We start from the raw sequence: 27,293 nt of genomic DNA on the forward strand, positions 1-27,293 counted from the left end.
CGGTTAAAAAAAAAGACTTTCTATAGCTAAAGAAACACGTTTATATGTTTCAACTCTTGGTAAATTCAACAACAGTAACACTAAGTTTATCTCAAATAACAATTCTTTAAAAAAAAAAGTATCTGAAAATAAGCCTTTAAATTTAAAACAGCATAGCTTCTATTCTGTGCACTTTCATTTACGAATTGCCTAGTATGAAAATCAGTGTTTTAATTAAGCATAGAAAATAACCTGCAGTGATTTTAACATAGTCATTATAAAATAATTTTAAGTTTTTAGAAATCATACATGTTATAATCATAACAAAATATGAATAATTGTCAGACACTTGGCAAAAAACAGAAAAAGATTTATTTTGTTATATATGAAAAACAACTTAAAATTAACTCTGATTCTAAAGTTAAGCTTTAGAATTGAAGATAACATCATACAAGTTCAAAGTCAGGTGATATTACAAGACAAAGCAGAGATTTATGAGAATGTTTCCTATTAAAAAGAAAAAAAGAGCAAATATCTTAATGCAGTAGTCACCCCTGCCAAAAACACTACCTCTTTACCGATAAAATTTACATCCGAGAAATAATACCTGCATATTTAATACTTCTACAGAAACCTAGTATTGAGTGTTTTAAAGTAGAATTTATCACGTTTTTTAAAAATGTAGACTGCAATAAGGTATTAATTAATAATAAAACTTTATAGAATTCTAATGCCAATACCTAAGAAAGCTTCAAGAGCCTTAAGACATTGAAGCGGAAAGAAAAGCAGCGTGTAAAAAAAAGCAATCCTTCTATCGTTAGGGCAAGGTACCCTGATTTGCTTATGAACACATACCTTTAAAAATATGAGCTCAGACCCCATATTTAGAAAAAGCTGTTTTACAATCGAAAAACTTCTGTTAAATGTAATTAAAAGAGCCACTAAACTTGAAATAACTTAAATTACTGAAACTGAAAACAGCTCATTACAAATAAGAACAGTTCATTTGTCCATCGCTAATCCTTATCTTGTGCTACAAAAAGTGAAGCCATTTACCATATTTACTACACATATGAACACTATTTCCATATCTCTCCCCTGCAAAGCGGTTCACAAAATTTTTGTAACAATAGATATATATTCAAAACTCATTGTCTACTTCTAAGTAAACCCAAATTAGTAATATATTTCACATCGATTTTAAGACTCAAATTAGGAAGAATATTTCCCAGTTAGTTGCTCAATCTTTCACACCCTCCCCCTCCCATCTTCCACAAGCAACACACATGCACACACTTCTGCAAAACAGCCTCAGCTCGCTTCCCAACTGGCAGAAGCATCCCTCAGGGGACAAGTCTTTAAACCTCCGCACTCTTTAAAATTCAACCAGCCAGCAGGTCTATAGACTAGTGTATAAACAGTATAGACAAAAAAATCCTCTCTCAGCTTATGTCAGTGACAAAGCAGCTCAGCAGTTGACTGTTTCTCCCCTGACAGTATAAGCTGGGTTTACACAGATCAATAGCTGAAAGTCCTACCTAGCTCCCAGGGCTCGGGTTTTCTTCCTTAATTACAGGTGCTATTCAAACTGAAGTTAAAAAAGAAAAGAGAGAGAGAGAAAGAGAGAGGTTGAAGGGAGGAATAAGATACATGCAAAAAGTTTTTTTTTTTTTTTTGGATTCTTGTAGCAATAATGTTAATTGAAAACTGTACTTTTATATGTATTGGAAGTGTTCATAAAGTCTGATGTTTCCATCATAAAGTGTTTTTGATATCACACACACAAGACACACTAGATGGGAATCCATAGATTATGTGAAAGGTTTAAGATAAAACTCTTCAAAGTTATGTTTCTGTTTTCTTCAGGCTTTTGTTTCTAGGAAATACCTAATTTCCTCAGCCAAGAAAAATTATTTGAATTTTCTAAATCATCTTAATTCTCTAAACTATTTTATTTTTATACAAAAAACACACTAAAATGTCAAATGTTAAAAATAATAACAAAAGGAATGAAACAGAATATACAATTATGAATAGCAAAATACAAAGGCCATAACACACATATATATCCATATTCCCTAAAAACAACACATCTACCATCATATAAATGACTGGAAATAAGGACTGATGAAATTTCATACATTGGGTTTTTCTTTTTGGCACTATATCCCAGATCTGTATTAATAAGCATAATGGTCAAACATCTCGTAAGAGAGAAGAGAGCAAAGTGCTAGTGTTAGAGGGGTTTATTAACTCTTTATCCCACGAGGCTACTGTTCAGCATTACAAATTGATCAAATAAGAAGGAAAAAAGCATTTAAGAATCTACTTTTTGAAAAAACTAAAATATGCAGAGTTTACCTAATTAAAGTTCAATAACTACAAAGGTCTTAGAATTTCTCAGAGAAAAATCTAAAATGAAGTGAGATATGTCATTATTGACACCAGTAATTGTTTTTCCTCTTTCTCAACTACTTCTTCCCCTCTGCTATATTGAAACACTAATGTTCTCTAAGGTTCCATATACTCCTCTCTTCCATGCTGATAAAGTGTATCTGCCTAGGCAATTCTGTTTACATCCACAGTTTCAACTACAACTACCAATCTCTTAGTCTTATAGTTTAGATATTTCTGACTCCAGGGTTGTATATCTAACTACTCTCTAGTACCAATTTCTGAATGTTCCCTAAATACCTCAGCTTCAGAACACACAAAACTAAAACAATTCTTTTAGTTGTAGTCCTTATCACCTAGAACACCAGCACCATCTACCCCTTACCCAAACCGAAACACGGTGGCTGTCTGGACCCCTCCCTTTTCTTAATTCCTATATATAATCAGCCACTCATCAAGTCCCCTTAATTCAATTCCATAACTATCTTACTCCATAAGTTCTCAATAGGAGGGCAGTAAGAATTAGAAGGAAGACAAGAAGGTGTAAGAATCACCTGGGATGGTCAAAATACATTCGACCACTGACACTATAGACCTGTAAGGGTCTTGACTCTTAGTTCGAATACCATCCATAATTAAGGAATAAGACTAACTATAACTAAGGAATATATTAACTATAATTAAGGAATAAGACTAACATTAAGGTGCTTAATATGTAAGGAATAGTTACTCTCTCATTGCAAAAAGAGACAAGATTTGTTCAGGGATTGGTTAATTCAACATTCTCTTTGAGGGCTCCGGAAACTTGTGTCCTTTCTGCTTTGCTGTTCTGCATGTGTTGGATTTGTCCTCAGCTACTATATTCATGGTCACAAAATAAGCTGCCAGAGTTCAGCACACCATACGAAGACACGGCAGTGCCCAGTGAAAGAAGTTCTGTTATCACTTTTTATCAGTGAGGAAATCTTTCCCATAAGTGCCCCCCCCCAGCTGACTTTCCCAGTATATTTAATTAGCCAGAAGGTCACAGCCACTCCTAAACGAATCACTGGCAAGGGAAATGGTTATCTATGCTTAGCTTAGCCTTAGACTAGTTAGAGAAGTCAAAATTCAAACCTATTCATTTTCTGCTAACCATGATGTATGTAATTTTATATAAAGAAGCTGAAGTACCACATTTTCTTTCTTAAGATTCCTCACAATAATTTTGATCAGATAATTAAGTTTATACCAAAGTTCTCAGGAAAAATATAACATAATATTATATAAGAAGAGTTTTCAAATATCCATAATTTTATTCATTTCAGTAACACTTTCAGAATCATTTTGTAGGAACAAGAGGGCCATTTTGTCAATTCTAATCTAATTTTTCACATTGATTTCTAAAAAGGTGATTACTTCACTTTGAATATTATCTCCCCAAATAAGTGAAAATTAATTAATACTATGAATTCAAAGAAACATGCACTAAGCTGCCTAGTCACAAGCAGGCTGCATTGTGCAGAACTGAGATTCCCACACTGTGCCCTGAGACGTTTCGGGCAGCACAGCAAACTCACAGGGGCACTGCAAGATGCTTTAAATTTTCAAGGGAAATACAGCTATCCTGATAAGGTGATTAAATTAGATGGCATTTTATGAAAAGGTAGAATTACATTAATATGGTAAGTTACACCTCTAGCCTCTTTAGACATCATCTTCTTGTTTTTTTAAAGTTTTTTGCTTTTGGTTTTGGTTTTTTTAACTTAGAGAACACATTTTAAACTTAAAGCCAAGGAATAACTGTCATAATAACTGAGCCCACTGTGGAATTTTTCTCTTGGTATTTACTTTTACGTACTATTTCAATTAGAAATAAACTTCTCTTTTGTCATTCCTCCTTAAATTAGGGAAAGCACTGTAAGTCTGTGATTTCTGACACTAAAACTATTTAGACTGTAAACTTGATTAAATTATTTTTTACTTTCAAAAAATTAAAAATGAATTTTTATTGTTGGAAGATTTAAATAACTGCCAAGAAGAAAATATATTCTGCTATAAAAAAAAAAAACATGCTGTTGAAACATAAATTTTAAGGATTTTGGTTCTCTGTGTATTAGTCTTAGAAGGATGAAGAAACCTCTGTGGTCTGCAGCCACTTTAGTTTAACCTACTGCCAATGACAAAGCCTAGATTTGAAGCAGGGCAGAATGACATTATAAAAAATACGTATATTCTCAATTAAATAGGTGGTTTGCTTGGCCAACAAAAGGTATGATATATTTCCCTCATTAATTTAAAAGAAGCATTTAAAAGCCATGAAAGAAAATTATACGTATATATGCAAATGGGTTTCCAAAGTTTCTTTGTCAAAAATTCTACTAAAAACTGCCTTCAAATTTTTATCCGTAGGTTAACTTTTAATCAAGGATCTTAATAACAATTATCCAACTCTATCTAAAAAGCCATTTAGGAAGATTCCCTTTGTTTTCTAATAACCGTATAACCTCTCACTGCTTTCAGACTAATACCTCTTTGCTTTATTCACCTTATTTTAACTAATAACATTTTCTAGATCAAAGGAAAGACATAAAAACTAGAACATTGCCTATAAAACTTATTTGCATTTACAGATACTAAAGTATGTAAAACTGAACGTCAGTCATTTAAATCAAGATAAGTAGAACGAAGATAAGTAGAAAAATACTTCAATTTTTAGGAAAAAAACGAGTTTTACCTCAACCAACGGGCTACCGTGACTTCACCCCACAGCTAAATGTTGTATAAGATATGGAAATATGATTCCTGACTTTCAGAACAAGGGAGACTTAAGATTAGATCATTACAAAATAGATGAATGCATGCACACACGCACACGTGCACACACGCACACGTGCACACATACGTAGGCACACACGCACACAGGCATTAGATGGAAAGTCATAGTGGTCAGTGCACAATGCTCTGGAATCAACAGTTAATATTCAAATTCTGGCTCTGCAAGGTATTGGCTATGTGTTCCATTTACTTCACCTAGAAAATGGACAAAAATTGTTATCTATCTTGTAGGACTGAGGATTTATTTGGGGATTTAAATGAGGATTATGTGAGAAATCCACATAAATGATTAGACAATGTCAGGCATATAAAAGCCTCCTGACAACTGTTAGCTCTTTTATTAGTTTCTTGTTTTAAGAATTCTCAAATGTCATATGAATTCCAATGAAGATATTTATTTACGCAACAAATATTTACTGAATAACTAAAACATTAAAGGTCTTGTGTTCAATGACCTATGCCAAAAAATTAGCACCCTGAGACAAAATGATGTAAAATATTACACTGAATCATTTATCTGCCTCCTTCGAAGTATTTAACATATTTAATATAGGTGCATATGGATATAGATATACATGTAGATACAGATTTAAATATATTTTACTATTTTTACTTAAGCAAAAACACAATAAAAGCAGACTCTGTTAACCCTGCAAAGTTATACCATATGCATTTCTCATGATCAATATGTGTAGGAACTTCCTTTGGGCTGTTATATTGGCTACTTCTTTTGAATTAAAACGATCTTCAAAGAATCACGCCAACAGACATTTTTCATTTAAGGAGGATTTACTAATAAAATTCCTTTTCCATGTACTTATTAATCAATCCATATACTAAAGATTAGTTACCAATTCTAGATAAGGTACTGACCAACTTGAGGAATAAAACTATCCCTTGCTTCCTTCTACAATCTGAAATTAAGCCTTTCCTTCAACTGTCCTGGCAAAGATATTGTTAACGGTACCCTTAGAAAACATATCCTTTCTTTTTCTCACTGCCCTGTAATAGTGTTATCTCTCTTTGTTCTTTGTTAACCTTTATTTTATATTTTTTCCTCAGTCATAAGCTGCCGGACTTTTGATTCATATTTTTCTGTTATTCTTCATACCTAGGCCATGTGCAGATAATCCTCTGCATGATGTTCATGACATATTCTCCATTCACTATGTACATCACACATTAGAGAACTGATTTTTGTATTACACATGAGAAATAGAGATATGATATGTTCCAGAGGAGTAAATAATAATTATCCTTTTTTCCTGGTCCTGCCTTGAACTAGTTCAGAACTATGCCTGAGCTGCTAATTTTCCCCAGATAGTGAATCTTTTGATACACCAGATGAGAATCTTGTCATTTGTCTGATGCTTTAAGAAAGAACGGAATGTTAGTTTTAAAGCGTTAAATCAGGGACTATACACTTGAAGGTGTTTGAAAAATATACCATTAGATGGGTATTATATTTGGGGAGCAATGGTGTATTTATTATTTCTCTATGCCTTGAAAGTCCTTGGAATCTGTAAAATCATGTAGCAGAAATGCAAATTATAGTATATTCTAGAAGTTTGGAAAAATCTTAATTGATTGTCTACATAACTATTTGGAGGCTTTGTTTGGAAGAAATTATAACCACACAGTTATAAAATACAAACTGTTCTATGAAGACCATTTACTTAAAAGGGTATAAAGTCTAACCAGTACTCATATATTGACAAACTCAATGTGAATTTATTTATATCAATTATCAATGTTTATGTATGGTGATTTGCCAAATATTTAATGTGTAAATAGCAGTCACAGACAATCACACTGTAATGTAATAAGAGCATTGGCAGGAAAAGTGAAGAATACCAGGAAGCCTAGAAGACAGACATGTAAACCAAATTTAGGAGCAGTGCCTCTGGAAGACTGTAGTGGAAGTCCCAAGGGAAGAAATCCTATCTAAGTAGAGAAATGAAGGGAGAATGAGAAATTGGCCAGGCCATCGCATGAGAAGAGGGAGGTAGAGAAGACCTAAGAATGGTCTTCCCTCATAGGAAAGAAAATGTACAAAAGTCTGGAAATGAGAAAGAACAAGTAAAAAGTTTGGAAGAATGATAAGAGAATGTAGATAGAAAAATAAGCAAGGGACTGCATACATAAGGTCTTTAAGCTACCTAGGAAATTCAGACTTGATGCAAAGAGTAGGGAAACCATTCTTCCTGGTTTGCCCACAACACTTCACATATATCTTCTCAGAAAATTATCAATAGCATCCCCTTTTACTCTCAAAGATATTCAAGTTATAATTTATTGTAACAGAAATCAGAACAGTGGTAACCCGGGGCTGTGGGATGGGTTAGAGGACACAGTGAGGAACCAGAAAGCAGCAAGAAGTAATTTCCTGGAGTGCTAAAATGTCCGAATCTTTTATTTTAAAAGATTTTGTTTATTTATTTGACAGAGAGAGAGACAGCCAGTAAGAGAGGGAACACAAGCAGAGGGAGTGGGAGAAGAAGAAGCAGGCTCCTAGCAGAGCAGGGAGCCCAACGGGGCTCGATTCCAGGACCCTGGGATCATGCCCTGGGCCGAAGGCAGACACTTAACGACTGAGCCACCCAGGTGTCCCCAAAGTCTGAATCTTTAAAGGAATGTGAGTGTATGCATCTGTGGGTGTACATATCTGTAAAAACTCATTTCATTGTATACTTGAGACCTGCATTGTACCATATATAAATTATTGGTCAAAAAAAAAAAAACCCTAAAAAATGAGTATCTCAGTTTGGACAATAAATCATGGTTCACCCTACCTACAAGAAAGAGGGAAGCTTTGAGGGGTATATATATATAGATATAAATGGAGACATCAGGAGGTAGCTGGATAAACTGGTGCTCCAGAGAATCGAGCTTAGATAAAGACAAAGGGAATGGCACTGATGAAAACATATGGGTAAGAGCTATGACTGTTTTATTCTCTAACATTATAAAAGATCAATGTTGTTCTTCATATTTTTATGCTCCCCTCAACAAATACTCCATTATAATATCCTCAAGTTATAAAATCAGTAAATTTTCTCATACAATGATGAAAATATATCATGTCTTTGCTTTCTTCATGATTTGTTTCAAGATACAGGTTATAGAGTGTTTAACCACTTCTAATATTATAATCAACATATGTCATTCAGCAGTAACCAGAGATCAATGAAGTTAGTAGCAAAACTGAAAGTCTTAGTAGTTATAACTGGCATGATAAATGGAACAAATGAATCTCTAAAATCTTTGGGGGCTTACTCAGCTTTGGAGTTCCTCTCATGCCTAACCAGCACCTGGCACATCACTCATGCTCTGAAAGAAATTTGTTGAACTCATTAAATTACACTGTTTTAGCATCATCAGAATAAATTTGCCTTGGTAGACAGTTCAAGGAAATGTGATTTAAGAGTGTGCATGTTTTCTTACTTCATTACATTTCTATGTATACATATATACATGCAATAAAATCATTGCTGGGCGTGTGGGTAGCTGAGTTGGTTAAGCATCTAACTCTTGATCTCAGCTCAAGTCTTGATCTCAGTTCAGGTCTTGATCTCGGGGTCATGAGAAGCCCTACATATAACAATAACAACAACAACAACAACAACAACAATAGCCCATTCTATACCAAGTTCTGACCTAAGCACTATTACCTCATTTAATCCTTACAACAACTTCTGTTTTGTTTCCTTTTGTATGTGGAAAAAAACAAAAAGAAGTCAAAGAGACTAAGTAGCTTGTCCAAAGTCACACAGCTAGCAAATGTTAGAGACAGAACTTAAACTTATAGGCTAAATCTTCTAACCATTATTTTCCATCCTATGTATTTTTTTCACTTTGTTTTCATGAAGGTTCCAACATACGATCAGCAGATGCCTAAATCTGATGCCCACTTGGTATCTATGTGGTAGATATTTACCATATTTATGAAGAGTTAAAATTATACAATTAATATAACAAAACCAAAGTTCAACCTGGTGTATGAAAAAAATAAAAGGGGCCAAGACATGAAGGAATCATGAGGAGTAACATGAGATAATATGTAATTACAAATGTGAGTCTTACGTGCCCTAGGTTGTTCTACTCCCTTGAAATTAACTTCTGAGGCAAAAAAAAAAAAAATGCTGCTTATGTCTATGTTTGTTTCTTACTACTGAGAATATTAGATTTACAGTAAACTAACACCTAACTTCTTTCAAATAACAGACTTATAAATGAGGGCTTAAGTTGATTGTCACAGAGGAATAAAATACCAAGTAATTAAATTTGAAGCACAAAATCTGAAACAAAATCATGTGTCACATAACAGAACAAGGACCATACCAGAACAAGTAAATACTAGAGTAACAAAAGCAGGAGAGGTTAAACAAGGTTAATAACAACAGAAGGAGTTAGAGTTGAGAGAGTATGTGAAGACTTATAGATAGGTCAAAGCTGTCTGTATATGATGGTGAGATGGACAAGGAAAACTGCAGCTCAGATAGTGAATACCCTGGGTTCAGTTATACTTTTAGCAATTCTATTCAGTGAAGTTTGCTAGACATTTTTTATCCCTTTCAATCTAAAGCAAGAACTAAAGTACTTAGTAATTAACATACAACCTTATTCAGATACAGTCAGTCAACAGGCAAGACAAATAATCAAAACTCCTGGAGCTCTGACTTTATACATATATATTTTTAGGTTATCTTAAATTACCCCAGATTTTTCTTTTATAAAAAATGTATATGTCCATAATTTTTTAATATGTCAAACTACAATTAAACTTGATATAGTGGGTTTTTTTAATGAATATTTTTTGAAATTCTAAATAGAAATACTGTGAGCTATTATTATGCAAACTTATTCTACTGCACCCATTATAGAACATCCGCCTCTTGGAATAAAAATTTTGTTCACATTCTCTGCTGACGTAATCCTTGGCCTCTTGCTGAGATTATAAGTAAAGGTGCCAATTTTGGTTTTAGTTCTTGTAATGCAGAAAACTCTTTCTATGAGAAATTGAACTATGAACACTGGTTCTTTTCACACATGGAAAGCCACCAAACAGGCCTCACCAAATAGCAATGAGTTTTGATCACTATTAGTCTACTCCACTTTGGCATAAATGGCCTTAAAGAGAAAACACAATTTCCTGAATCTCTTGTAAAGGATTTTGCTCAATAAACCAGAAACTACATGTTGTCATTTGATAAACTTTCTCAGTTAAGAAGTAATAATTCTCTTGAATAAACTATCTCATACCTTCTACATATTCCTTACAATATGTTATTGTATTGAAATATATGGAGACCAAGAATAATTATTAAAAGGAGTGGTTTATTTGTAAAAGCAGACTAAAATAAATTCTGCAAAGTTAGATTCAACTTTTTTAAATTTTTTTTATTTTCATATAAATTTTAATTTAAAAATTTTTTAAAGGTAATCTCAGACAGCAAAAAACAAAAAACAAAAAAAAAAAACAAACAAAAAACCCAAAGGAAAAACAAAGTAATCTCTACCCGCAACCCACAACCCCAAGATCAAGAGTTGATGAGTCAGCCAGGCACCTCTTTTCATTAGATTCAACTTTTGGTCAGCTAAAAAGTAGAACTAAAATAGTTCTGTTTCACTGAAAATTTTCTTGAAAGTATGATGTAAACTCAGCAAGTCTCCATCACTCCTCGTTGTTGATTCTTCTTAGCTTGGTGCCACCAACGATCTCTAATTTCTTCATCTAATAGCCTTTTTTCCAGTCTTTATCATATTTGACTTCTCTACAATGTGTCACGTTTCGTTTATTCATATAATATGGACTTATTCAGTATCTACCATGCATGAGACACTTGGGATTAGAAGATGAAAGTTATCCTTGTCGTGATCTGAGGAAGCTCAGGTTTCTCCCTAACCACCCCTGTTTACAAGTATCTTCCGGAGCTGTCTGTGTCCACTTTATCTAGCTCTCCTCCCATCTTTGTCATTTCTTTTCAGGCTGCTTCACAACTCCTTCTCTGTAAGCCTTCTCCATCTGGGGGTCCCAGGGTTCTGTCTGTCTTTAGCCTTCACTTCTCCGTGGGGAGTCCAATCTCACTGCCAAAGACAGTGGATGAAAATCTGGGTCTCCAGCAAAAAATGAGAGGTTCAGAACCCAGGTCAGCTACTTAATAGCTATGCGAAACCATGTCATCATCCTCTCCTAAGCTCTAGTCAGAGGTTTCCTACGACTTAGAAGACACCCTAGCAGAATACCTGGCATATCCAAAATTGAAAACATCATTCTTCCTTCAAAATATGTTCCTTTCCCTAATGCCTTATTTCTACGCTATCATGCTAACTTTTTCCCAATCTAACTTTTTCCAAACTTTAGAATCAGGCAACAATTTTTCTTTCACTATACCTCATGTCTGCATTCACCAAAATGACCACTAGACTGCATTGTTGTCTTTTCTGGACAAATAGGCTAAGGGTAAACATGTGTTACCACTTAGTATTAGTTTACCAAGATAAACTGCAATGTTATCTAACCCTAGTCTAGAAAAAATACATATGAATAAGCTGGTAACTATGTGTTTGAAAAATAATTTATAGAATAAGCAATAATTAATATTTTAACATAATATTAACCATCACAGTTAGTTAAAATACTTAATTTTTTTAACAACCATCAAGTTAATTTTTGAAACTAGATCTATTGAAAGGGCCAATTATTGATCAAGTGTTATGTATTGCTTGAAACATTTCTATGAAATATCATACCTAACATTACATCTTTAAGATTTAAAAAGTCTAACATATGCAAAGTCCATTAAAATGCACATAATTTATCTTACCCAAAATGAAAATATATCTAATAAATAGTACTATTCATCTGGCCTCTTTTAGCTCTCCCTTAACATACAAATGCATTCCTTTTTCCCAAAACATAGCAGCTGGGAATGAAAGGAAAGATTTCAAATGATCATTTTCACATCATATTCCATCATCTTTTCATCAGTTTTTCCTAGCTTTTCTTTGAGCCCATTCTTTTACAAGAGGTCTCTTTTTAGATCAATCCATATTTCCATAATCCACACTGCTGTTTCCTCCTCTTCTCCCCAGGGTGGACTAACCCCCACATCCAGAACTATGGCTTACAACTGTCATTAAGCCTTACAACAATAACAAGATAACAAAAGAACGGGTGGGGATGAGGCTAGCTCATACCATATGTTGATCAAGTTCAACACTTTCGGCTAACAGAGAATATTTTTTAAACTTCAAAATTTTAATAGTAAAATGTTTTTTATATCCACTTATTCTCCCCAATTGTATTTTAGGCTTAAATTTTAAACATTAATAAACAACCTGGCAATATTATTTTAAAAGAGCTTATCTATTAATAATGTACTGAAATGGGGAGGGAAAATAGAAATAGGCAAAAAACAAAAAGTTAAGGTGGCAACTTTTGGTTGGTTACTGATTCTTGTAACCTACAAGGCTCACTCAACTTACACCAATTCCTAAAAAAGAAATTTCCCTCAAAGTTATTTTTTAAAGCAGTATACAGTTATAATAAGCAAGATTATTTCAAAATAACATATTCCATGTGAATTCATATTGACTTTATGTCAATTTTGAAGAATTTTAATTTTTTCACCAAGTAACATCTGAAAATATGTTACTTTTGTTTCCATTTTTTGTTTCATAGTTAACTAATCTTAAATTCTTTTTCAACTAAAAATAAAGAAAATCTGAAATGTAACATTTTGAACTGGCTGCACAATGAAAAGTTATTTTTTGTGAAACCACATTTATCTTTTTCAATCTGCATCATCTATTATCATTTAATTTCTGTAGGTTGTTGAGTAATGCCTGATGTGCCAGAACTGGTCTGAATTATCTGCATAGTTAAAATATAATAATTTCACTGCCATCAAAATAAATATAAAAACCTCATCTCTAAGAACTCATTAAAATAAAACTTGTTCACCTTTAAGCAGAAAACTAAGGTCATTTCTCCAGGAATTCAAACTGTATTATCTAGAATGTATGCCAAAATACTCTTTTCAATAGGAGTTTACTAGATTGCGTAATTCTGTTTCCCAATAAGTACTTTAGCTATAAAGCAAAATTTCTAAAATACCATGATGTTTTTCTAAATTAGCTTCCCTGTTTGCAATACAATTTTAAAACTTTAACAATGGAAAATATAAGATAAACACGCAGGTAAAATAAGAATGTGATCTCATTTTGCCTCGAGCTTTCTAACACTGCATCTACAAAAGAAACAATCTTGTCTATATAAAGAAAGGTGGGAAGAGAAAAAGACCTAATTATGATGATTTTCTTAGATTTAATTTTAAGTACTTTCCCACATGCTTGCCACTTATTTATAATGTTTTATTCTGATTCTTCTTCTTTAGACACAAGAATGTACAGGACAGCTAATCCTGTATCTACATCACAAATTAATAAGAAGTAATTGATATTTTAGGGTTATTTAGATAGATCACTGATAAAATATTGACAAATGAAACAAAGTATGCAGGCATGATATAATTCTCTTATATCAACCATGACATCTCTTTACAAAATTTTATTTAATTAAAAAATAAGAAATCAATTTGCCTTAGAAATATATGTTTATATATAATATACATGCTTATGGGGCAGTGAAATAAAAATTAGCCATCACACATCAAAAATTACTGCAAGACATTTCATCTTTTCCATTTAGAAAAACATAGAATACAATTAGGTTATTTTGTGTGTGTTTGATATATCCACTGATAGTTAAAAACGACATAATCAAGTCCAAACAAGGCAAAAAAAATCTAATTTTTATATATCTGCAATAATTTGAACATTTATTTTGAATACATTAAGATTTAATAGACTATTTCCAAATAATTTACATCTTCTTTATAACTCATGCAAGAAGCAGTTACAAAATGTCCAGCTACCAGTCTACCTCAATTGCAAATCATAAAAGACTTTATATATTGTTCTGACCAAATCATTTTAAAATCACCAAAAAAAGAAATACAGTTGACCCTTGAGCAATGCAGAGGTTAGAGACATTGAACTCCTGTGCAGATGGAAATCCACATATAACTTTTGACCCCCCAAAAACTTGACTACTAATAACCTACTATTGACAGGAAGCCATACTGGTAACATAAGCAGTCAATTAACACATATTCTGTATGTCATATGTATTATATATCGTATTCCTATAATAATGTAAGCTAGAGAAAAGAAATTGTTATTTAAAAACATAAGAAAGGGGAAATACATTTGTAGTACTATACTGTATTTACTGAAAAATATCTGCATATAAGTGGACCTATGCAGTTCAAACCCATGTTGTCAAAGGGTCACCTGTGTTTTTTGGAATGACAGACGTGTAAAAAAGATTTTTTTTAAAATAAAGAACAATTCTTCCTAAACCATGCAGACCAACCGTTAGACATAATTGAATATGAAAAGAAAATTGTAGACAGTGTCAAGTGAGTATATTTGTTTTGGAATCTGCCAACTAGCTGTCTACCTGCAGTTATATAAGACCTATGAAGATTGAGCTGAAGGGTTAAGATGTTCTTCTGTTACTGTATAATATACATAATTTCTTACTATTATTCACTCTTAGAACTACAAACTGTTTACAGATAATTCCTACAAAGGTTTGCTTTAATTAACAGAATTTTTACTATTGTTGTAATTTAAAATTACTATGTAATATGTAACCTTTTCTCAAAGCATTTCCAAATGCATTTTTCTCACCTAGCATACTGGTTTCTCAACATACATTGAATTTTAATTTTTTAATTTTAATTGTTTTATCCTTCTATAGAAATGTAAGAAAGAGAAAAGGAACACACAAGTCAGGTACTCATGAACAGTCAGGGAGCTACTAAATCTTCGTGTTGCCTAACCCTTCTGTTAAGCCACATCTTGTCATTCACATTTTGATGAATCCCTATTACATAACACCAGTTTGAAATCTTTCCAAATGTAATATTCCACACTTCTCTTAAATCCATTCCTCCTAGATTATCCTGTTCCTGTTTTTTTTTAGAAGGTTAAAATAACCTATCACGAGTTTATTCAATTTCCCTTGGCTTCTCACTCATTCATCTAGTCATTCAAAAATCATTTATTCAGAGCTTATTATGTACCAGCCACTGTGAGAGATGTGGGAATTGAAAAATGAGAAAGTTCTGCCCCTTGAAACTTAAAACACACACACACACACACACACACACACACACACACACACACACACACGGAGTAGGGGAGATAGAAATATTCAAAAAGGAAATATAACTGTAGAATACAGAAATACACCCAAGAGGCTATGGAAGTATAGACAGGTTGCACTGGAGGTGAGGGAAGCCTTCAAAGAAGAATTAATTTTCAAGCTAAGATTGACAATAGATGACAATGAAATGAAGAAAAAGAACGGGAAATGGAGAATAAAAACAGAAATGCCATACACAAAAATAAGAAATGGGACCTAGGAAAAGCCAGGGGCATGGTGTGAAGGAAATTTGATCATGTCCTCTCGTTTGCTGAATGCCTACCCAAGTACTTCATATAGACTTTAATCTCTACAATGAATCCTGTGAGGTAACTATCATGTCATTCATTGCAGAGGATACTTGTTTCATGGAACAAACCACAGAACTGACAAAATTCAAAGTCCAATCTATAGTATAAAAAAATATATAAAGTCTTCTATTTAATGCAAGAAATAAAATTCTAAAGTCTCATGCTATCACTCTAGTTCAATGTCAAATCATGAAATAAGTTCATCATTCTGTCTTCCAATAAACTAGGGTGCCATACTCAGTTACACCATATATATGTATATATACACATATATATGTATATATACACATATATGTATACACATACATATATGGCAGTCTCTTATACTCTTATCCTTCACAAAAGGACCAAATTAAGGAAAATACTTGGTCAGGAATAAGGCTTGAAGATCACCTATCATGCACTCCTCCTGAGCACCAGCATCTTCAAAGGAATCTCAGAATGCAATCAAAACATGGAATCAATGTTACAACTACCTTCTCCTAAATATTCTTCTACTGCCAGCTTCGAGACCTGCAAACTGCCTTCTCTTCAGTGGTACCCTAAAAGCTGGTCTCTGATAGCCCTCAATCCCAAAATAATAAAGGAAGATTCATACTCTTCCAGCACACCAGATCAACTGTCATGATTCTATATAAACCAATAAATCTTGGTGAAGCAAGAGACAATAATGTAGACAGGACCTATGCAAAATATCTAGGACAAACGTCCCTCTCTCACATCCCATTACCCCCTTTTTCTCAAGTCATGCCAGTGTAGGAATAACAATCAAGAAGAGATAAGAAACAAAGGTGCTTTCAACATTGCTGAAACTGAGTCTTCCTAGAGTATCATCTTTTTTCAACCCAGGCCCTGCCATCTGTTCTTCATTCTTTCCACCTATCTTAAAGAGGGAAGCACACCTTACCATTGCAGTCCAAAGCTAAACCTTCCACTTGGAGTTGTGATGCAGTCTCAGCTGAACCACCATTACAGCCCGTACATTAGTATCAGAGCTCAGACAGTATTGTATTATGATTAATTTAATTTTCTCTCCCCTGCTGGAGTATGAGGTCCTTCTGAGCTGGGAACTTCTTATATTTATCTTTATTGACCTATTATTAGAAAAAATAATGCATAGTGTATACTCAGGTAACATCTGTCATCTTGCCATCTCTGCTAATTCTTGTTATATAAGTGATCAACTTCTAGCTTCTGTCTTCAATCTTTCCTTTTAAAGTGGCTTCTTGCTATTCTACATAAACATGGCTTTCCCTCCTCAAGTCTTTAATCCTAAAAGCTACCAAAAGTTACTACATATTGCCACGACCAAGAAAATTAGTCAAACTTACTACCTCCTCTCCCTCACTAACCACTAAACTCTTAAGCTTGTTTAAATGTGTGATGTCTTCCTTCCCAGAATTCCTACATTATATTGTTAATAACTTCCATGGCATTTATTACACCTGGGGCCTTCTGTTGAAATTATATGTAGAAGTGAATACTGAAAAACATGAAACAACCATTTGCTCCCGCATCCCTCATTTATAGAGGAGAAAACTGAAATCCAGAAAAAGAAATTATTTCCTTAAAGTCATACACTCATTGGTCTTCTGTCAAGTAGAAGACAGAATGATAGTTCGTTCACTTTTGATTCCCAGCCCAATCTTCCTTTGCCTAATAAGCTTCCTAGAAGGTAAGGACGATACTTACAGCTTTTTGTTTACAGCTTTTTGATACAGCTTTTTGTTTACAACCTTACATTGCCAGACCAGTATCTTGCTAAAAATATAAATATAAATATATATAGATATATATAATTTCAAGACAATTTTAGCTACATGCTAATTGCCTAGGTTAAATTCATTGATTCCGTATTTGGCAAAATTTTCATCTCTTATAAGAATAATAACCAAAAATATAACTAAAAAGGTAAGAAGGCCCTGCAAAATACAGCATTACTTTTAACGATCTATTTGTCAACTTTCCACATATCTGCATTATCTGTGCACTATATATACCTAAAAAATACCACCCAAATTTTTGTGGTGTTTGTGAATCTATCATGTCTATAGTTCAGAAAGGCCTTTCCTCTTATTGAATTACCTTGAAATGTTTCCCTAACTCTGGAGAGTATCAATAAAATAGATTATAAAGTCTCATAAATTAAAGAAACTCCTGCACAGATGTTTACAGCAGCTTTATTCATCACTGCCAAAACTTGGAAGCAACCAAGATGTCCTTCAGCAGGTGAACAGATAAATAAATTGTGGTACATACACACAATAGAAAATCATTCAGCACTTGAAAGAAATGAGCTATCAAGCCATGAAAAGACATGGAGGAACTTTAAATACATATCACTAAGTGAAAGAAGCCAATCTGAAAAGGCTACATATTGTATGATTCCAACTGTATGATATTCTGGACAATGCAAAACCATGGAGATAGCAAAAATTGAGTGGTTGCTAGGGGTGGGATGGCAGGGAGAGATGAATACTCAGAGCACAGAATTTTTAGGGCAGTCACGATATCTGTATGATACTATAATGATGAATATGTCATTATACATTTGTCCAAACCCATGGAATGTACAACACCAAGAGTGAACACTAAGGTACTACAGACCTTGGGTCATTATGATACGTCAATGTATGTGCATCCTTGGTAAAAAAAAAAAAAAATGCACCATTCTGGTGAGTGATGCTGATAATGGGGGAGGCTGTGCATGTGGGGGAGCAGGGGGCATATGGGAAATCTCTGCACCCCCTCTCAGTTTTGTCGTGAACCATAAAAACTGCTCTTAAAAAGTCTTTAAAAATTTTTTTTAATAAAGGAGCTCTGTTCTGAATGGCTTATAGAGAAGTACATACATAAAGTGAATATCCCTAAAAGTCCTATGAAATAATGAAACTGAACTTCTTCAAATGGGCTAGACCCCAAAAAAAGTTCTCAGAGAATTCAAATTCACATAATTAAGGTAGATGAGCATACTCATCTATCATTTTGGCTTTAATAAATATAGCTGTCTTCTCTGATTTATCAATGCTAAATATAATACAAGGATAATTTATTCTACTCGGGTTTGTTTTTCCTAAAGTTATGCAGGTGTACTGAACAGGCTAACTTGATATAATGTTTAAGGTTATAAAAAATGTAAATTTCTATTTAACGAAACTGAATCATTATTCCGGTAAACTTATTTCAACAGTAATTGTATTTTGTTATATATCTGCTTAAACAGAATTTCCAAAATCTTAGTTTACCAAAATATTAAACTGACATTAAGTCGAGTAAATTAATGTATAATTATTGGATACGCAGGTACCTTCTAAGATAGAATACTAAAATATTGATTATGAAGCATAATTTAAATCTATGTGCTTCTTATTTTTGTATGTTATAAAATGGTTATGTCTTTGGGTCACTTTAACAAATGTGCTCATTTTCTCCACTTTACAAAAATGTTCATGAGATGTGTATGGCTTCAGAAAGTTGTCTTACGGGTATTCATGAGGTCTGGTCATCTGCTAAAATGCTTGTGCATGTCAGAAAGTTCTCAGTTATCCACCCCTCAGAGTTTTTCTTTTTCTTTGAAACAGAAGTTAGTTACTTAGGTTAAAAGTTGTAATTAATGAGTGGTTAAGACTACAGGAGGAACAACAGCGTTGGATAAATACAACTGTGTACATACTTTTGTTTTCAAAGAATAGTTTTGTCCTAAAAACAACAATTCTTGGGCTTCTTTTTTTTTAACTTCTGTATTCTTGGAAGTTATTGAGGATGGTGAAGAGCTACTGTTTATATAATCATATGTTATTGAATACTGACACTTACTGCATTAGAAATTGAAACTGATAAATTTTTAACAGATATATTTGAGAACAGCAATCATGGATGCACTGCATGTTAAAACAACATAAATATGGTGATGATGATGAAATTAGTTTGGCCTTGCACATCTCTGAAATATGTCATAAAGTGTCAGTTTGTTTTTAAATATGAGAGGGCACAATGAAACAAAACTTAAAATGTAACTTTTGTCTGTCTTTTTTTTATAATACCCCACTCTGAAAAGAAGCTATGAAAACTGTTAAAATTCACTCAACTTTGATGGGTTTGTTTCCTTGGATTATTGATTAATGCCTTTGCCTACAATGTAAAAAGTTATTCTTACCTCTGTGTGCCTCTGAGATAGCTGAAATTCTGTGGGGATTTTTTTTGTTTTTTGGTTTTTTAAAGATTTTATTTATTTATTTATTTACACAGAGCAAGGCAGAGAGAGAGAGAGAGCACAAGCAGGGGGAACGGCAGTTGGGAAGAAACAGGCTCCCTGTTGAGCAAAGAGCCCGATGCAGGGCTCCATCCCATGGTCCTGGGATCATGACCCAAAGGCAGCTGCTTAACCAACCAAGCCATCCAGACGCCCCTGAAATTCTGTGTGTTAACAGAATAATTTCTGCACTTAATACTGAGTTCACTGTGTTATGTCTTTTATTATTTAAGGGGAGAAAAAGTAAAAAAAAAAAAAAAAGTTTATTTATGAAAGAACTATTCAATAGTGTTCCTGACCATATTTATTTTAAATATTTCATTGTCACCTTGATTAAACAAATAACCAAGTGTTGCTTCTTGGATCCCATCTTAGTCAAACATTCAAATCTTTTAACAACTTTTTAAATTTTGCCTTCCCAAACTCAGACTCTGAATATAGAAAAAGTCAAAAACTTCCAGGATGTGTTTTTATAACTAAAACTATTTTGGAGATTTCCTAGAGGTTCCTTGAAAAACACAGAGATGTTCTCTTACCTTACAAAATGAGATGCTAGAAATAATTTGGTTTGATATGTTATTATTATAGGAGCTGCACACAAAAAGCTGGAAAATGAGAAGAGATGCTCAGCCTGCCCTAGGATGAACTTGTATATAAGTAAATTTTATGAATATGAATATTTCAGAAATCATATGCTGTATAGGAAGTCCCTGGAGATACACCAGTGCCCTTGCTGTCCATTAAATGTTTTATGCTCCAGAAAGACAATGATCAAATCTCTTATGAAATAGTTGTTAGGTTTTCCTATATTTTTATCAGAGTCCTGGCAGTACTTTGCTCAATGATATTAGACAACAATAATATAATATTGCCAGTTATAATTTCAGTTATTATTTAAATGTTTATTTGGCCATAACCTTTATTTCTTTATTTTAAATCCCTGGCATCTTCTAGGTCAGTGGTTCTCAACTGGGTATGCACACCAGACTTACCCATGAAGTTCTACAAAACTGTATTTGTCTAGGCCCTACTTCAGACATCCTCAGTCTCTTTACTTGATATTCTTGGTATATTCTTGCTATATTATGTCTCAGGATTCTTACATGCTATATCTCAAGATTTTTCCTCAAATTTTATTCACCCACTTTTATAAATCAGATATAACTTTAACTCCTTTGTAAACAGTCTTGGGATGCCTGGGTGGCTCAGTCAGTTGAGAGTCTGCCTTCAACTTGGTTCATGATCTCAGGGTCCTGGGATCCAGTCCCCCATTGAGCTCCCTGCTCAGTAGGGAGCCTGCTTCTCCTTCTCCCTCTGCCACTCCCCCTGCTTGCGCTCTCTGTCAAACAAATAACATCTTTAAAAAAAAAGAACGAAAAAAGAGAGAAAACAGTCTTACTCCTTGCTCTTTGAGACATTTTCTCTAAAACCTTTTTGAATGGCTTTATTATTTTTTCATACAACAGAAACAACCAAATTTTCTTTTTCATTTTTCATTTTTATTATGAACCCTCACCAGACCTTTCACACTTGATTTTGGGTTTTGTGTTTTTGTTTTTGTTTTTGTTTGGTTGGTTTTTTTAGGGAACTATAATTGACATACAATGTTGTATTCATTTCAGGTATTCAACATAGTGAATCAACAATTTGATACATTATGCTCACCATAATCAGTGCAATTACCATCTGTCACCATACATTATTACAACATTACTGACCATTCCCTACCTGTACTTTTCATCCCTGTGACTTATTTATCTTGTAACTGGAAGACTGTACCTCTTAATCCCCTTCACAAAATTATCAGTAATAAATTAACCATAACCATTAAGCCTCTATCATCTGCAGGTAGTTTAGTTTTATTTCTGATGCTTGGCTAAAGGCTCTGCTATAAGCTACAGGCCAGAGCTTGTATTTTTAACAAAGTAGGTCAGTCTCAGAGCCTTAGAAAAAGGTTGTATCAGGTATTTCAAACTACTGACACTTCAAAGAACTACTGGGACAGGTCTTTGAACGGACACCACTTAGATAACTTTCAGGCCATTCCAGTGGTCTAAGACCAAACTTCCAAGACTCATTTTAGTCAAGAAACAAAGTTTCACAAGACTATTAAGTCAAAATCCAGCAAAACAATAATTAATTGCATTGTACTGAATAATGAGGGAAATTTTATTGTTTGAAATATTAATGATGCTGTTTTAATAATATATATTTCTGGACATATAAGGAAGCCCTTCCTCCTCTTCCTACACTGTCTGTAACCTGCAACAGTTTAGTAAACTCTGCTTCGACAAACTGAAATATTTTTAAATCACATCCCCGAATTCAGAAACTCTTACTAAGTCCCTTCATTTTTCATAGCAATATTGTTTTTTGCATAAATTCAATAAATCTGTCTTTCATTTTACCAGTATATAACTGGGAAATTGATTGCACGACCAAGGTCTTAAAGTGTCATTTTTGAGAAAGATGCTTGTTTAATCAGCCATGCCAAGGCACTTCTAAGGAACAAAGGTTAGCTATACTTATGGAGCCTACAAAGTCATCCCAGAAAAAGTGGCCTGATGCCTGGCTGTCCGGGTCCAAACTTAAAGGTGTTAAAGAGGGTCCCTTCCTCATAGATCAGGAACCTTAGCAAATTTTGTGAATCTTGAGAAGAAAAGAATTTACCAAAGTTATAGGCAGTATATGTAAAATCTGGGAAAGACATTTGCTTGGACCTAGTTTCTTAGCTTTGGAATAGTAAATAAGAGAGGCTTCTAAAAAACTAATCTGAAATTCCTTATGAAAACTTTCTAGGAAAAAAGTTAATTTTGCAGACATAGCAATTGTTTTACACTGCATGGTTCTAGGTGTGTAAAGTAAATTCATGGAGCCTAAATTAACTCTTGCTTCACCCATGGAAATAGGCCAAATCTTTAGGGATGTGATTTATTTTCTAGAATAATATTTCTTTGAAATTATTATGCTTGTAAGAGGAAGAAGAAGACTATAGGAAAAATCTGTAAAAGATTGAACTGAACCAAAAGATTACTGGTTGTTTTCACTGGGAAATAAGCCATTGCCTAACACACCCTTCTAGGGGCTCTGTGACTTTCGTTGTCTTGAAGCTATTTACAGCTCTGTAAATGGTAGCAATGCAAACAGTATTTGTCCACAGACATGTCTCATAGACAGAAAACTGACTGCCTTCCTCCCTCACCCCTCCCCTTGTGGATAAAGCCACTTCTACATCTATTTGTAAATTTATTACAGCATTCCTATATATAATTTATCTATATAAATATATCTATATATATATATATAATTTATCTATATAATTCTATATAATCTATATAATTCTGCTACTTTGAGCTCTCCTTTGAATAGGATGCGACATTTTACTCACACCCTCAACAAGTTTTAAAAAACTTAAAAATGAAATATTACATTTGCATTAGAATCATGATTATATCTTCTTTTAAAAATTATTCTTTATTTTTGTTTTTGTTTTTTTGTTTGTTTATTTTAAAGATTTTATTTATTTATTTGACAGAGACAGAGACAGCCAGCGAGAGAGGGAACACAAGCAGGGGGAGTGGGAGAGGAAGAAGCAGGCTCATAGCAGAGGAGCCTGATGTGGGGCTCGATCCCAGAACGCCGGGATCACGCCCTGAGCTGAAGGCAGACGCTTAACCACTGTGCCACCCAGGCGCCCCTGTTTTTGTTTTTTTAACATTTTTTATTTATTTATTCGACAGAGATAGAGACAGCCAGCGAGAGAGGGAACACAGGCAGGGGGAGTGGGAGAGGAAGAAGCAGGCTCATAGCGGAAGAGCCTGATGTGGGGCTTGATCCCAGAACACCGGGATCATGCCCTGAGCTGAAGACAGACGCTCAACCGCTGTGCCACCCAGGCGCCCCCTAAAAATTATTCTTTAATACTAGTCTCAGAGACATTTAGTCTAATGGGGTAAATAGAAAGTAAAGAAAATGACAGATCTAATAAGTGGCATAATATGGGAAGCATAAAATGCTGAGGGAACTCCCAGGACGTAAATTCAATACAGACCTGTGACATAAAGAAAAGGCTTCTTGGAGGAAATGACCTCTAAGCCAAGATTAGAAAGACAGGCAAAGGGGACTGTACGTAGGAGATTAGCATTTCAGACAGAAAGACACATAGAATATAAATAAATGGTGCAGAAGAGAAAATACTGTTCACTATAAAATACAGACCATTTCTTAAATGGAGAAAGGAAAGCGACACAGAGAAATAGGAGGCAAAGGATGTAAACAAAAGACTTGAAACAAGGAACTTGATCACGTTGAGAAGCTGAACCTTATCTTGAAGATATCAATGGAGAGTAGTGAGTTTAAATGAGTCTGCAGGACTACCAGATCTGGAGATTCCAGATCTGCCTTGGAATAATGGCTCTACTACTTACTAATTTTGTGACTTTTGCCATGTAAATTAAATACTTTTGTAGCTCTGTTTCTTCATCTGTAAAATGGGAACTATAGTAGTCCCTTCACTTTGTAGAGGCATTATTAGGATTCAGTGAGCTAAACACAGGCGAAGTACCTAGAAAGTGCCTAGCACATTGTAAGGAACCAATGACAGCAGTGATAGGAGAAGCAGTATTTGTTTTTTAGAGAGATCATGCCATTGTCTTTTAGATCATTCTAGCAACACTTGTGGAAGATAAATTAAATAGGCACAAAAACAGAAGAGTTAGGAAGATATGAATTAAGGAAAGGAACCTAGATATAAAGAGAAGTGGAGAGCTTGGACAAGACGTAAAAGAGGCACAAGCAATAGGATTTGAGGACAGATTGGGAATAGCAGTTGAGTGAAGGAAAGAGAAGAAAAAATAAATACATAGAGTCCTTGGCTTGGGAAAGAAGCTTAAGTGGGAGCATTCACCGAAATAAAACACACAAGAACAACTACTTCAGGTTACTTAGATAACATGGCAGGCACATTAATACAAAAATGAGTCTGGATCACAAAAAGAGGAATGCCTCAAAATACCACAGCAGATAAAACATTTTGTTTGCATTATGGAGAAAGTATATCAGAGAAATGGGAAAAGGGCATCCAAGGCATATGAAATGGCCCAGAAGCATGAAAGGACTGCAGTTTGTGTGAAAACAGGAAAAGTACTGCAAGACTGAAGGTAAATGGGATGTATGACCTGGGGTCAGCTCTCCATAATCTTCTTTCTTATCCAAATGGTCTTAATGATTTCTGATGTCTTGGCCATTACTAAAAGATCATGGCTCCAAGGACCTATGACTTCTTCTGATAGCCATGCTGATAAAAAGAAATCTTAAACACAGTTTAAGATTTTCATAAATATAACTAACTAAAAAGTTAACAGTTTCACCAGTTAAACAGCAGATATCCACTGTAGTCATCAAATAATGGCAAAGAAATTTCAGAAAGTCAGAAAGCACATATTAGAGAAGAATTTTTACATATTAGTACCTCTTATGCTATTAAATTATAAATCTTCCTGAAGGTCTATAAGCAGTAAAATTCTCAAACTTGTTATTCACCTATAAAAATGATACTCTACATAAAGCAGTTTTATCTATGCCTCATCATAAGTTCACACTTATGGAGTGTTTTCCACATGCCTGGCATGGTGCTGAGTGCTTTACTGACTTCACATCATTTCACTCTTATCATAATTCTGTCCGATCAGTAAAATCAGTCCCATTTTGCAAATGAGTAACTAAGAGAGATTAAGTCCCTAACCAAAGCAACACTTCACACAATCTGTAAATACAGAGCCAGTATTCAAACACATATCTGTTTGATTCCAGGATTTATAAGATTTTATTTCTGACCCCTCTCTAAAAGTGTATTTTTCTCACAAAGATTGACTCCTCTCACTCAAGAAACACAGACTACCATGGCCCAAAGAGGGCATGCTATATGCAAGCAGCAAAGCTATAGAAACATGAACCATGAAAATGACAAGGGGTGGGGGAATAAGCATTCTGAAAAACAGCCTCAGGCCGTTAAGTATAAAAGTGAACAACAGAGAACTAAGGGCAATGGAGAGATTACCTTGATAGCAGCAAAAAGAAACAAAATTACTCTTTTTATACAGAAGCTGTGAACCTCTCACAATGTATGAAGGGATACTGCGAGTATCAGCGGCATGGATGGGAAGACTTGGTCTTCATTTATCTTCTCAGCCAGAACCCTCAACGTACTTGCAAAACATAAATCTGACATCAACTCAGTCTATTTAGCAATCCTCAAATTTGCTCACAGCTTTGTATTTCCTCAGGCTGTAAACAGTTCTCCATTCTTCTCCAATCCCCGAAGTCCCATCCATCACTTAAACAAAGATAATTCGACATTTCTTGGAGTGACAAAAATCATATTCATCCTCTTGTCACTATTCCTCTCTACCCCATGTCTCGCAGAGCACCCCTGCATGCAACCTCTTTCCTCCTTCCCCCTTACACTCATCCTCGTTTTCACTCCTAATGTAACCAACCCTTTCAGATCCTTCTGATGCCCTCAGCAGAACTACTACAACAGCCAACTAATTTCTGTGTTTCCGGTTTCTCCCACAACCAATCCATATGGAAATCTCTTCCCGAGTAATCGTCTTAACATACTTATTTTGCTGTACCACACTCTCCTCAAGTTCATCTGAAGGACCAACTCTTTAGCAAGGCCTTTAATGTTATCAAAACCCAGCTCCATTTATATTTACAGTTTCATTTCCTACTTCCCTATACAAGATTCTCCACTGTACACCCCCCCCAAATCGAATTACAGCCCCTGAAATGTGACTTTGTACTGTCCCACTGGTTCTACCAACTAAAGAAGGAAGACATACTTGAGGAGCCTATAATAAAACAACTCTGGTGAACCAACAACTCCATGTAGTAGAACCAAAGGGTAATGAATAGATAGTATTTCTTTGGATTAAATAACACAATGATTACAAATTATAAAGATAATGAGGGGACAAGAACTGTTAGGATAAACTGTTTTTACAAGAGCTAAAATAAAATAAGTGAGTAGGATCTGGATCAGCATCCCAAGCAGAAAGAATATAGCTTCATTGCTAATAGCACATGTTTTTTGAGTTAGACAAACTTGCCTTCAAATCTCAGCTCTGCCTCTGATAAGCAGTGTGATCTCAGGCAAGTTTGGGGGATGATACTATCCCCTAGTACTACTGGGTGGGTGTGAAGATAAAATGAATTATGCACATAAAGCACATAGTATACTGCCCAGTACATGGTAAGATGT

At 34.3% G+C, this 27,293-nt stretch overlaps 1 protein-coding gene across 2 annotated transcripts in view; it reads right to left on the minus strand.

Annotated features, from left to right (window-relative positions):
- Window positions 1-27,293, minus strand: part of DENND1B (DENN domain containing 1B) — a 243,457-nt gene that overhangs the window by 150,872 nt on the left and 65,292 nt on the right. The gene's annotated exons all lie outside the window — the stretch shown is intronic.

Source organism: Ursus maritimus, unplaced genomic scaffold, assembly GCF_017311325.1.
Source record: "Ursus maritimus isolate PB19 unplaced genomic scaffold, ASM1731132v1 scaffold_2, whole genome shotgun sequence".
Classification (NCBI taxonomy): Eukaryota; Metazoa; Chordata; class Mammalia; order Carnivora; family Ursidae; genus Ursus; species Ursus maritimus.